The sequence below is a fragment of the Pelophylax lessonae genome, assembly GCF_965119305.1.
Source record: "Pelophylax lessonae genome assembly, chromosome: 4".
Lineage (NCBI taxonomy): Eukaryota > Metazoa > Chordata > Amphibia > Anura > Ranidae > Pelophylax > Pelophylax lessonae.
In genome coordinates, this window is record NC_138771.1 from 656,477,691 (window position 1) to 656,490,384 (window position 12,694).

Sequence of the window (12,694 nt, forward strand, 5' to 3'; positions counted from 1 at the left end):
GCTGATGTAAACACAGCCGCCTGTCCTTCTCCCCGAGATGATCACAGAGACTATGCGATCCTGCTATATAGGATCACATGTCTCTATGGTCATCTCACAAGCCCAACCCCTCCACAGTTAGTATCACTCCCCTAGGCTTACATTTAACACATATACACTCTCTATAGAACTTGTAGTCACTCCCACATATTGCAGCACAAGTACCCGGTAGGACATTGGATGTAAACACTGTCCATATAGCAGAGAGCTCCGCCCTGGGAGGTCTGTGTGTGGAGATTAGACAGAAGAGAGATGAGGGAACCTGCAGGGGTCCTCAAACTACAGCCCTCCAGTTGTTCAGGAACTACAATTCCCATCATGCCTAGTCATGTCTGTGAATGTCAGTTTTACAATGCCTCATGGGATGTGTGGATGTGTGGATGTGCAGGGACGTAGTTTGAGGATCCCTAGAGGAATTTCCATTCAATCTTCATCCGTGTTAGACTTCTATAACTGTCCACAGACAACACCCAAGACACAGCTGGATAGACTAATCCTAGAGCCACACAACTAATCGTTATACAGCGTGTCCTCCATTCATACAGAGCTCTTCTCTGCGTGTCCTCCATTCATACAGAGCTCTTCTCTGCACGTCCTCCATTCATACAGAGCTCTTCTCTGCACGTCCTCCATTCATACAGAGCTCTTCTCTGCACGTCCTCCATTCATACAGAGCTCTTCTCTGCATTAGAGCTGCACGATTAATCGTATGAAAATCGCGATCTCGATTCACCCCACTGACGATCTAAACCTGACATTCTCGATTCTTTGCATAGCTGAGGGAGCAGAGAAAACAGCTGTGGAAAACTCCCAGTAACTATAAACAAAATGATTACATTGTATCTTTCCTCCTGCAAACGCCTATCAGCATTAAGTCTCCCAGTAACTATAAACAAAATGATTACATTGTATCTTTTCCTTCCCTCTGCCAGGGAGAAAGGAAGTTTAACCTCTTAAAGACTAGACCTTTTTCTGACACTTGTTGCTTACAAGTTAAAATCTGTTTTTTTTTGCTAGAAAAGTACTTAGAACCCCCAAACATTTTATATATTTTTTTAGTAGAGACCCTACAGAATAAAATGGCGATTGTTGTAATATTTTATGTCACACTGTATTTGCGCAGCCGTCTTTCAAACGCAATTAATAAACTTTAATGAATAAAAAAAAAAACGTAACAGTAAAGTTATCCCAATTTGTTTTTGTTACACAGAGAATCGTGATCTTTATTCCAAGCTAAAAAATCGTGATTCTCATTTTGGCCAGAATCGTGCAGCTCTTCTCTGCATGTCCTCCATTCATACAGAGCTCTTCTCTGCATGTCCTCCATTCATACAGAGCTCTTCTCTGATCACTCACAGCTGGATAAAAAAGAAAAAGAGCCTCCAGCAAATGTTAATCAACATGGTTAGTGCCGGATCACACTACAGCAATGTAAGAGATTGCATGCGATTCATACCGCACTGAAAATTACATGCGATGTCTGTGCGATGTGATATCAGCCATACAGATTGTTTGGCAGAATTTGCATCGGATTCGGACCAAAGTCATGCAGGACCCTTTTTTGGTCCTCACAAGAAACATATCGGATAGGTATTCACACCTATGCAATCCAATCCCTGCCAGAATTGACAGTTCACACTGCGATATGCGAACTGATCTGGGGGCGTCGTTAACTTTGTATTGACACTCCCAGTAGTTTGCATATGGCAGTGTGACCTGCCTGCGAGTCGGGTACGATGCGGGAAATGGATTTGCAGGGTTCCCGCATCGCACCAATGTGAACCAGCACTTAAGACTAGGGCTGCACGATATGGGGAAAAAAAGTACATTGCGATATTCGTTTTTCAACTATATATATTGTGATATTTAACTGGGTGGAATGCAGAAGACACTGACAGTGTGGATTAGGCAGAGTCGGGACTCACAGTGGAGGTAGAAGAATCTCCTGGAGTACCAACTTCTCCCTGCCTAATGCTGCAGAGCGGCTGCTAAAAGAGTTCTATGCAAGGGGGGATTGCTGAACAAGGTGAGAGAGTTGCAGTCTGCTGTGGATCTGTGTCCCCCTGTGCAGCCAAGATGGCGGTCGGCACAGCTTGCTGAGGGATACGAGTACACTAGTCCTTTTTGTGAAGATTAGGAGGTCTGTGTATGGCTTTGGGGGCACCTGGTGGATGGAGGCAAGTCCCGAATGAGTGCGGAGTAAGTAGGCCTTACCGGGAACCACGAGCGTGCTTCGATCTAGGCAAGGCCGCGGCTTCTGTGCCTGTGTAGGCCTCAACTCTGCGCTCCTCAGAACTGAGTCTTTCCTCCGCAATACCAGGCAGTATTGGTCTCTGGTGCCTCGATGGGTCTCCCCAAGCTGTTTTTTCTCCCTAAATAGGGGAGATTTAGGAGGATTGCTGAGGATTCTGTACAGCGGTATCGGAGCTCTCACAAGCCGCGTCCGTCCGGCACGTCTTCCGGCCATGCCCCTTGCTTAATGCTAAATATCATGTCTTCGGCGATATGAATAATCGCCCACGCCCGCAGAACGTTAGTCGATATATCGACTATCGTTCAACCCTACTTAAGACTGCTAGAGAACTATAAACACAATGTTTTACATTGTATCTAGGGATGCACCGAAATGAAAATTCTGGGCCGAAACCGAAACCGAAAATGCAGGAGGCCCTTGGCCGAAAACCGAAACCGAAACCGAAAATGACTTTTTCCCCCCAAATAATTTTAAATTAGATAGAACAGGGGCATACACAAAAAACAGGCAGTGACGTACACCTGTTGCTGCCACCCTGTCACAGTATATGTACTGTGAAGGGTTGGCAAGAGGTTAATTTAATTACCAATGGTATTAGTATTAAGGAGCATGAGGGGGGTTAATGTATTGCCACTGCTGGTCACTGATGCATTAGTGACCGACCAGTGGCAGTTAATTAACCCCTTTGTGCTGCATTAGTGCAACCAGTATCAGTGTTAATTAACACTCGCTGCACTGATACTGGTTGCACTAATGCAGTACAAAAGGGGTTAATTTTTTTTTTTTTTTTATGCAAGAAGATTTCTTTTTATGTTCCTATAGAACACAGAATTGCATAAACTTAAATGAAACATTATGTATACATACAAAGAGAAAAAAGTACATTTGCTGCTTCAGGGTAATTAACCTTCAAATAAAGTACATGTCTTTAAAAACTGACATTATTTCAAACATTAGAATAAACTTAATTACAAACAGCAAAGTAATTGAACTGTTTGGAATAATTTGGTGTTTGTTACTGCCATTTCTGCACTGCTTCTTTTCAGTTCAAAGACAGGGAGCTTTTGGCAGATACTGGTCAAGATAGCCCAAGAGTTTTAACAACTTAGTTTCACTGGTTGTCATGTGGACGCTTTGCTAGAGAAAAAAAAAAAAAAAGGATGGCTCAGATTTCATTCATGAGGCTTGGAATGTGTACGTAGCTGCTTGCTGTTCTGCATATTTCCGCCCACATCCCCCTCTCTGTCCTGCACATACGCCGAGATAGGAGAGTGGGCGGCCCCGGGCAGACAGAAAAACTGGGGTGGGAGGGGGAGGAGGACGAGCTGTGTGTGTGCCTATCTCCTCTCCTGTCCGTGTCTGGGAGGGGGGAGTACTGCTCGCTGCTGGGCTGTGTGATAGACGAGGTGTCACAGACGCTCCGTTCTGCTGCAGCCACGGCCCCTAATTGAACAGACTGATTCTCCTATCCTACGGACGGGAGAATCAGGGACTTTTCAAACCTGCGCTGCGGCCATTAATTTCGGCATTTTAACCCATTTTCGGCCGAAATGGGATAGGCCCATTTTCGGCCGAAAATTTCGGTGGCCGAAATTTCGGTGCATCCCTAATTGTATCATTTCGTTCTAAGGCTACGTTCACATGTTGGCGTAGCGGATCGCGGGCAGAATCACCGCGATTCTGCCCGCAATCCGGAAATCATTGCAAATCGCGGGACGCCTGTGCGTTGCCCATGATTTTCAATGGTACCCCAAACGCTGTGTTGCCGTGATTTCCGCCTGCCGAATCGTGGTAACATCGCGCAAACAAAATCGCGGGACACGACGCCCAAAGATGCTCTTCTACCTTTTTTGGGCATCATGCGTCCCGCAATTTTGTTTGCGCAATGTTGCCACGTTTTCCATCTGCCGAATCGCGGTAACATTGCACAGCCTTTGGGGGGGGGGCCATTGCAAATCACGGGAAACGCACAGGCGTCCCGCGATTTGCAATGATTTCCGGATCGCGGGGAGAATCGCGGTGATTCTGCCCGCGATCCGCTATGCCCACATGTGAACGTAGCCTTAGATCAAAGGAATGAACTTCCGTCTGTAAGTGAGGGCAATTTAACCTCTTAGCCCAGATTCACACATATGCCATGACATCACATTTCGGAGCGCACTGCTCTGCAATTCACATGTGTTGTCTGTGCGATGCGAATTCAGCCATACAGATTGTTTGGCTGAATTCCCATCGGATTTGGACACAACTCTTTTTTGGGTATGCACCAGAAGCAGATCGCATAAGTGTTCACACCTATGTGATCCGATTATGTCCGAACTGATAGTGCGCACTGCAATATGCAAACTAGTCTGGGGGGTGTCGTTAATTTTGTATTGACACCCCCCAGCAATTCACATATGGCAATGTGAACTGCCTGTGAGTTGAATGCGATGTGGGAACCCGCAGTGGATTCACAGCGTTCCTGAATCTCATGTGTGAACCGGGATTTCAAGACTTAGGCCCCTTTCACATGGCTCTGTTCCGTCAACAGTCGTTCTGCTCAGCAGGAGATCGACCCGCCGATGCCCGCTGAGCAGTCGGATGACATCTCCGTCTCCCCTCTGTGTGCAGAGAGGGAGGTGTCAGATCCCTGCTGTCCTCTATGGGGGAATTGGATGAGAAAGGACCACCTGTCCGTTCTCATCCGATCCGCCAGACAGATGGAAAATAGGGTTTCCATCCGTCTGGATTTGACGGATCGGATGTCAGCAGACATGTCTCCGCCGACATCCGATGCCCCATAGAGATGCATGGGGCATCCGTTCAGATACGCCTGAAAAACTGACAGCCGGATGTGAACGGTCCCCGCAAGTATGAAAGGGGCCTAAAGGGCCATACACCCTATACAATTTTCTTTAGATTTTTTCCTTCAGACTTACCAAAACCATATAATATGAGGTCAAACTTAAGCACTCAATTTGTATGCAATCTGGCAGGCCCTTGCACTACATAGAAAAAAAAGGTAAATCTAAAGGAAATCTGACAATAAAAGTTGGATAGTGTGTATCCAGCTTAAGTCTTTTTCAGACACTTGATGCTTAAAAAAGTTAAAATCAGTATTTTTTGCTAGGAAATTACTTCAAAAACCACCAAACATATATTTATATTTTTTTTTTTAGCAGAGACCCTAAAGAATAAAATGGCGTTTGTTGCAAAATGTTATGTCACACTATTTGTGCAGAAGTCTTTCAAATGCAGTTTTTTGGGAAGAAATACACTTTAAAAATTTTTTTTGTATTATGTAAAAGATATTACGCCGAGAATCATGAACTTTATTCTAAGCAAAAAAAAAAAGTGATTCTCATTTTATCCAGAATTGTGCAGCTCTAACTAATCCATTTATTACACCTGTGAACATTCTATACCACACCATACCCGACAATCACATGACACAGGGGGGATCCGAAAACCTTCTCAGAAGGTAAAGCTCTCTAAATAGAAAACCTATCTACAAGAAAAACAAAAACTCCTTCCATGCTGGGACTGGGAGGGCTGGGAGTGGTGGTATTTTCTCATTTAAATACCTTTACTTAACCGATTCCTCACTCCCTTGGAAGATGGCACTCTCCCTGCGGGAGAAGAGGATCACATAAGAAAAGTGCTTTTTCTGGTACATACACTATCTATGTATGTATGTATGTATGTATGTATGTATGTATGTATGTATGTATGTATGTATGTATGTATATATATAGAGATATATAGATTATAATATATATATATATATATATATATATATATATATATATATACATATACACATACATATACACATACATATATACATATATATATACACAGTGGGTACGGAAAGTATTCAGACCCCCTTAAATTTTTCACTCTTTGTTATATTGCAGCCATTTGCTAAAATCATTTAAGTTCATTCTTCTTCCTCATGAATGTACACATAGCACCCCATACTGACAGAAAAACACAGAATTGTTGACATTGTTGCAGATTTATTAAAAAAGAAAAACTGAAATATCACATGGTCCTAAGTATTCAGACCCTTTGCTGTGACACTCATATATTTAACTCAGATGCTTTCCATTTCTTCTGATCATCCTTGAGATGGTTCTACACCTTCATTTGAGTCCAGCTGTGTTTGATTATACTGATTGGACTTGATTAGGAAAGCCACACACCTGTCTATATAAGACCTTCCAGATCACAATGCATGTCAGAGCAAATGAGAATCATGAGGTCAAAGGAACTGCCTGAAGAGCTCAGAGACAGAATTGTGGCAAGGCACAGATCTGGCCAAGGTTACAAAAAGATTTCTGCTGCACTTAAGGTTCCTAAGAGCACAGTGGCCTCCATAATCCTCAAATGGAAGACGTTTGGGACGACCAGAACCCTTCCTAGAGCTGGCCGTCCGGCCAAACTGAGCTATCGGGGGAGAAGAGCCTTGGTGAGAGAGGTAAAGAAGAACCCAAAGATCACTGTGGCTGAGCTCCAGAGATGCAGTCAGGAGATGGGAGAAAGTTGTAGAAAGTCAACCATCACTGCAGCCCTCCACCAGTCGGGGGTTTATGGCAGAGTGGCCCGACGGAAGCCTCTCCTCAGTGTAAGACACATGAAAGCCCGCATGGAGTTTGCTAAAAAAAACACCTGAAGGACTCCAAGATGGTGAGAAATAAGATTCTCTGGTCTGATGAGACCAAAATAGAACTTTTTGGCCTTAATTCTAAGCGGTATGTGTGGAGAAAACCAGGCACTGCTCATCACCTGTCCAATACAGTCCCAACAGTGAAGCATGGTGGTGGCAGCATCATGCTGTGGGGTTGTTTTTCAGCTGCAGGGACAGGACGACTGGTTGCAATCGAGGGAAAGATGAATGCGGCCAAGTACAGGGATATCCTGGACAAAAACCTTCTCCAGAGTGCTCTGGACCTCAGACTGGGCCGAAGGTTTACCTTCCAACAAGACAATGACCCTAAGCACACAGCTAAAATAACGAAGGAGTGGCTTCACAACAACTCTGTGACTGTTCTTGAATGGCCCAGCCAGAGCCCCGACTTAAACCCAATTGAGCATCTCTGGAGAGACCTAAAAATGGCTGTCCACCAACGTTTACCATCCAACCTGACAGAACTGGAGAGGATCTGCAAGGAGGAATGGCAGAGGATCCCCAAATCCAGGTGTGAAAGACTTGTTGCATCTTTCCCAAAAAGACTCCTGGCTGTATTAGATCAAAAGGGGGCTTCTACTAAATACTGAGCAAAGGGTCTGAATACTTAGGACCATGTGATATTTCAGTTTTTCTTTTTTAATAAATCTGCAACAATGTCAACAATTCTGTGTTTTTCTGTCAGTATGGGGTGCTATGTGTAAGGAGGCAGCCCCTCCTTATACAAACTGACGTAGGGCTAGGTCAGTGGTGCGCCTGTAGCTAGGGGGCGAGTACGTGCCGCCGCCGGACCGCTCCCACCCCCACTCGGTAGCAGGGACTCTGATGCAGCGGGCAGGTGGCTCAGATTGCTGCCAGGCATCCGCGATCTCTCGCCGCTGAGAGAGAAGGACGGTCGGATGTTGTAAACACATCTGACCATTGTTCTCTCTGGAATGAACACAGAGCTCCTGTGATCCTTCTATATAGGATCACATGTCTCTATGATCATTTCACAAGCCCCGCCCCCATACAGTTAGAATCACTCTCCTAGGCTCACATTTAACCCCTTGATCACCTACAGTGTTAACCCCTTCCCTGTCAGTGTCATTATTACAGTAACCGTGCATATTTTTAGCACTGATTACTGTAGTAATGTCACTGGTACCCCCAAAAGTGTAAAAAATGTCAGTTAGGGGTCCGATCTGTCCGCCGCAATGTGTGGTTATTATTTTTCTTTTCTTATTTAAAAAAATATTTTCTTTTCTTATTTAAAAAAAAAAAAAAAATTATATTATATATATATATATATATATATATATATATATATATATATTTTTTTTTTTTACACTTTCACACGGGCTGTCTGATCAGGTCCGCCTGTCAGTTTTTCAGGCAGACTTGATGGGACCCTTCATTCTCCTCTATGGAGCGGTAATCTGCCGCCATCTGATCCTGTCCGCCAAAAACAGACAGATGGTGGTTCTATTTTCTATCCATCCCGTAGATCGGATCAGATGGCATCGGATGGAAAGAGACGGTCTGTTTCCATCTGATTGCGCTATAGAGGAGAGTGGGGTTCTAGTCGTCTTTATGTGTAAAATTTAGTATGTTATTTTTTTTTTTTTTAAATAAAGCTTGGCTAAAAAAAAAAAAAAAACTGGCTCCTAACTTTTTTAGCTGGCTTTTAGATTTCAGGCAAATTTGTCAAGCCCCGCTATATATATATATATACACACACACAGTAAAACTGCAGGAAAGGGCACTGGGGGCACAAACTAATGTGAATTTATGTTATTTAGCAATGTATCAGTGTGTTTGGTGTGTTTTACTTTTTGAATTTGCCGCCGGTTCCACCCCTCTGCGAGCGTCACAGAGCATCGGGAGGAAGATCCGCCGCCATCGGGACACATCGCTGGATCCTGGGGACAAGGCGAGTACCCTCTTACAGGATCCAGCGATCTTCCTAGCGGTACCCCGAGTGTGGCTCGTGGTTACCGTTTTTGGCACTGAAATTTAACCCCGAGCCACACTCAGGAATACCGCTAGGAAGGTTAATAAATGGCTTCAGCCAAACACTAACCATGAGTGAAAGAAATGTTTGTGTTCTTAATTTCTCTGAAAAATGGCCAAGAAATCCAATTCTGCCAGGGTGTGTAAACTTATGAGCACAACTGTATTCACATTTGTAGAGGCTGGTGACACCACCGACCCATGTGCACTGCGCTCTGAGTGGATGGCACACTGGAGTGTTGTCCATTAGGTGCACTGTGGCGCGATCCTGAAGTGATCGCAGTTCAGCCGTTATGCCAACGGCCAGACCTGGTGAAGATGGATGCCCTGGCAGCACACCGCTTGGGGGGGGGGGGGGGGGGGGATCCGCTTTACGGGTAAGTCGGTCATAATGTGCTACTATAAGCTGCATTGCAGGGGGACAATTTAATTTTTTTTCCTAAGAGACTTTATTACCACTTTAATCGCAGATGCCTACTGGATGCCCGACAGGCCTACTGGAAGACCACCGGAAGCCTCACAGGCCCACCGGAAGACCACTGGAAGCCAGACAGGCCGACCGGAAGACCACTGGAAGCCAGACAGGCCGACCGGAAGCCAGACAGGCCGACCGGAAGCCTACTGGAGCATGACAAGCCAATTCTGTCATGCACCAGTCTATCCACATGCTGATCTAAGCGATACAGGTTTGGGGGGGGGGGGGGGGAGCATATGACCATTACCATTTTCAACCACAAACGTGCCGCACATTTTTTGTGCACTTTGGAATCACCAAGAGTAATTGGAGCCCGAGAGTCACATCAATGGCTGTTAAAGCCTTTGCAGTGCCTCATGGGACTTGGAAGTATTACCACAGCCGGAGCACCGAGGTGGCCTAACACTGATGAAGATCATTGCACACAATAAGTATAATTATCCGGCTCAGCCCATCGTGACGTCATTACAGCCTGGAAATTCCAACCGCTCATTCCGGACAAACAGCTGGAGCGCTCAAACGCAGAAGGAAGACCGGGTGAAGATGGAAGCCCTGTCATCGCACCGCTGAAGGATCCGCTTTACGGGTAAGTCTATCATAACAGTATGCGATGCATAGCAGCACATTATGACATTAACATGCAGGGGGACCGCTTTTTCTTTTTTTAGGAGACTTAACTACCACTTTAATCATAGAGGCCTTCGCTGTAGGCTACCGGCGGGCCGACCAGTCTACCGGAGGCTACCGGCGGGCCGACCAGTCTACCGGAAGCCCGACCAGTCTACCGGCGGGCCAACCAGTCTACCGGAGGCCCGACCAGTCTACCGGAAGAGCGACCAGTCTACCGGAAGAGCGACCAGTCTACCGGAAGAGCGACCAGTCTAAAGGAGGCTACCGCCAGACCTACCAGTCTACTGGAACCCCGGCGGACCGTCCAGTCTACCGGAAGAGCGACCAGTCTAAAGGAGGCTACCACCGGACCTACCAGTCTACTGCAAGCCCGACCAGTCTACCGGAGGCTACCGGCGGCCCGACCAGTCTACCGGCGGCCCGACCAGTCTACCGGCGGCCCGACCAGTCTACCGGAAGAGCGACCAGTCTAAAGGAGGCTACCGCCAGACCTACCAGTCTACTGGAAGCCCGGCGGACCGTCCAGTCTACCGGAAGAGCGACCAGTCTAAAGGATGCTACCGGCGGAACGACCAGTCTACCGGCGGAACGACCAGTCTACCGGCGGAACGACCAGCTGATCCTGTGTCTTGGACTAGTCTATCCACATGCTGATGCAGGTTTGGGGGGCATTCGAGCAGTACTATTTTCATTGTTTTGGACCGCAAACACGACATGTGTTTGCAGCACCTTTACAAAAAAAATGTGTTTTCTGTGTGCTTTGAAATTGCCACGTGTGAATGGAGCCCGAGAGTCACATCAATGGCTGCCAAAGCTTTTGCAGTGCCTCATGGGACTAGTAGTTGTACCACCACCCCTGATGTAGATCACTGCCAACCATAAATTTGATGACCCGGCTCAGCCCATGTTACAGAGAACTTGCAATCTTCCAATCTTGAAATGACCAGCTACTCCCAGCACCATGCAAAAAAAACAAAAAAATGAGAACCCTGACTCACCGTCCAGCACGCTGTCTTCAACGCAAAGCCCTTGGCCAAGACGATCACCTCTGCTAATGTCTCTCTTAATAAAGTTCTTCCACCACTAGAAATGTCCGGATTAACTCTTCCAAGGCCTACAGTCCAAAACCAGGACGAGTTTTCCTCACTGACAGTCGGTTTCTGATTCTTCCTCCAGGGATAGATCCAGCAGTCTCTCTATATATACTCGTGTATATACGCCTGTGCAAGTGTGTGCATATGTTATGCAATATCGATTTGTATTGACGTAAAAGAAAACAAAAAAAAGAAGAAAAAAACACTTTAGGTACTTAGAAAGTTTTCCTGTCTGGAGACTTCTGCTACGAAACGTGTGGACTTCAGCGCTCTGAGAAGCAGGAGGTTGGCGGTTTCTCTGCTGCCGGTACACCCGAGTGTATCAGGACTCCTGCGGATAGGCATGCGGTCACACTCCGCTCCTTGTAAACATGGCTGTGGCCTTCGAAAACGTTTAAGACTTCCGCGGTCTATTGCTGACGTATCTCCGGCCTGATGGCGATCTTCTCCGTTCCTTGCTTGTGCATGTGTCTCTGTATGACCTCTATGGATAGAACTTAGGGGGGGGGGGGTAATGCTGAAATGCAGACCTATGGCCTCTCCCGGGGTGGGGTACTTATGAGCTCGCCCTACAATATCGGCCAATTAGATTGGACCACACGGGAAGGGGTGGGGGCAGATAGACATAGCAGTCACTCCCACCTGGGAATACGGATGGACTGCTTGGAAAAAGGTGTTACCCGTGTCTATGGGGGGGGGGGGGGTATTATGTTAGACCTCAAGGCTGGGGGGGGGGGGGGGTATCAAGCACACACCAGGTAAAGGGAAGGATAAACAGGTAGGCACCCAATGTGTGTGGAGGAACTCCGGACCTGCCCCGACTGTATACAAGATCTATACTGTGCGTAGTTGGGGGTGGGGGGACTCTCCTGACCCCGCCTTCTAGAATAAGGACAAAGTCAGGTCCTCGGGTTCTACACCATTGGCTCTTTAAGGGTCCTTTGCCTAGGATTTGGTGTGTTTATTTATCAGACTCCTCTTTACTGATAGCCCTCCCCTGATTGGGGTGTAAAGTAGGGTTCAGACCTGCTTGAAGGGGGTGACTTAGGCCTCCTATAATCAGTAAAGGGGTCTCAGGGAAGAGATGGCCCCCTATAATGTGTCTTAGGGGTCCTCGGTAGACCTCAAGCCTGCTTTAAGGTTCACCTTGGCTCCCCTCTATGATGTGTATAGGGGTTGCCTGCTACAAAGGGTGACTTGGCACCCCTATAATGTGTGTGGGGGGGTCTCTGGCTTGCTATAGGGAATGCAGGACCCCTTTAAAAGGCATATAATTGGGGGAGAGGGGGGGGGGTCTCCTGCAGAGTATATAGGATGCTTGTGTAAGTTTCTATATGTATGGGGGCTTCAGGCCTGCTTTGTGATGTGAGTGGCCCTCAGTACGGTATATAAGGGGCCCCTATAGGCCTCAGGGTTATATTCTATAGATTAGGGGTTTGTGGGGGCCCTTGGTACGGTATGTAAGGGGCCCCTATAGGCCTCAGGGTTATATTGTATAGATTAGGGGTTTGTGGGGGCCCTTGGTACGGTATATAAGG

At 46.6% G+C, this 12,694-nt stretch overlaps 1 protein-coding gene across 1 annotated transcript in view; it reads right to left on the bottom strand.

Annotated features, from left to right (window-relative positions):
- GIGYF1 (GRB10 interacting GYF protein 1) overlaps positions 1 to 11,854 on the bottom strand; it is a 102,803-nt gene extending 90,949 nt beyond the window's left edge. Inside the window, exon 1 of the mRNA XM_082255246.1 lies at positions 11,061 to 11,854. The gene's annotated coding sequence lies outside the window, so the exon portion shown is untranslated. The remainder of the gene's footprint in view (positions 1 to 11,060) is intronic.
- Between the last annotated feature and the right edge of the window lie 840 nt (positions 11,855 to 12,694).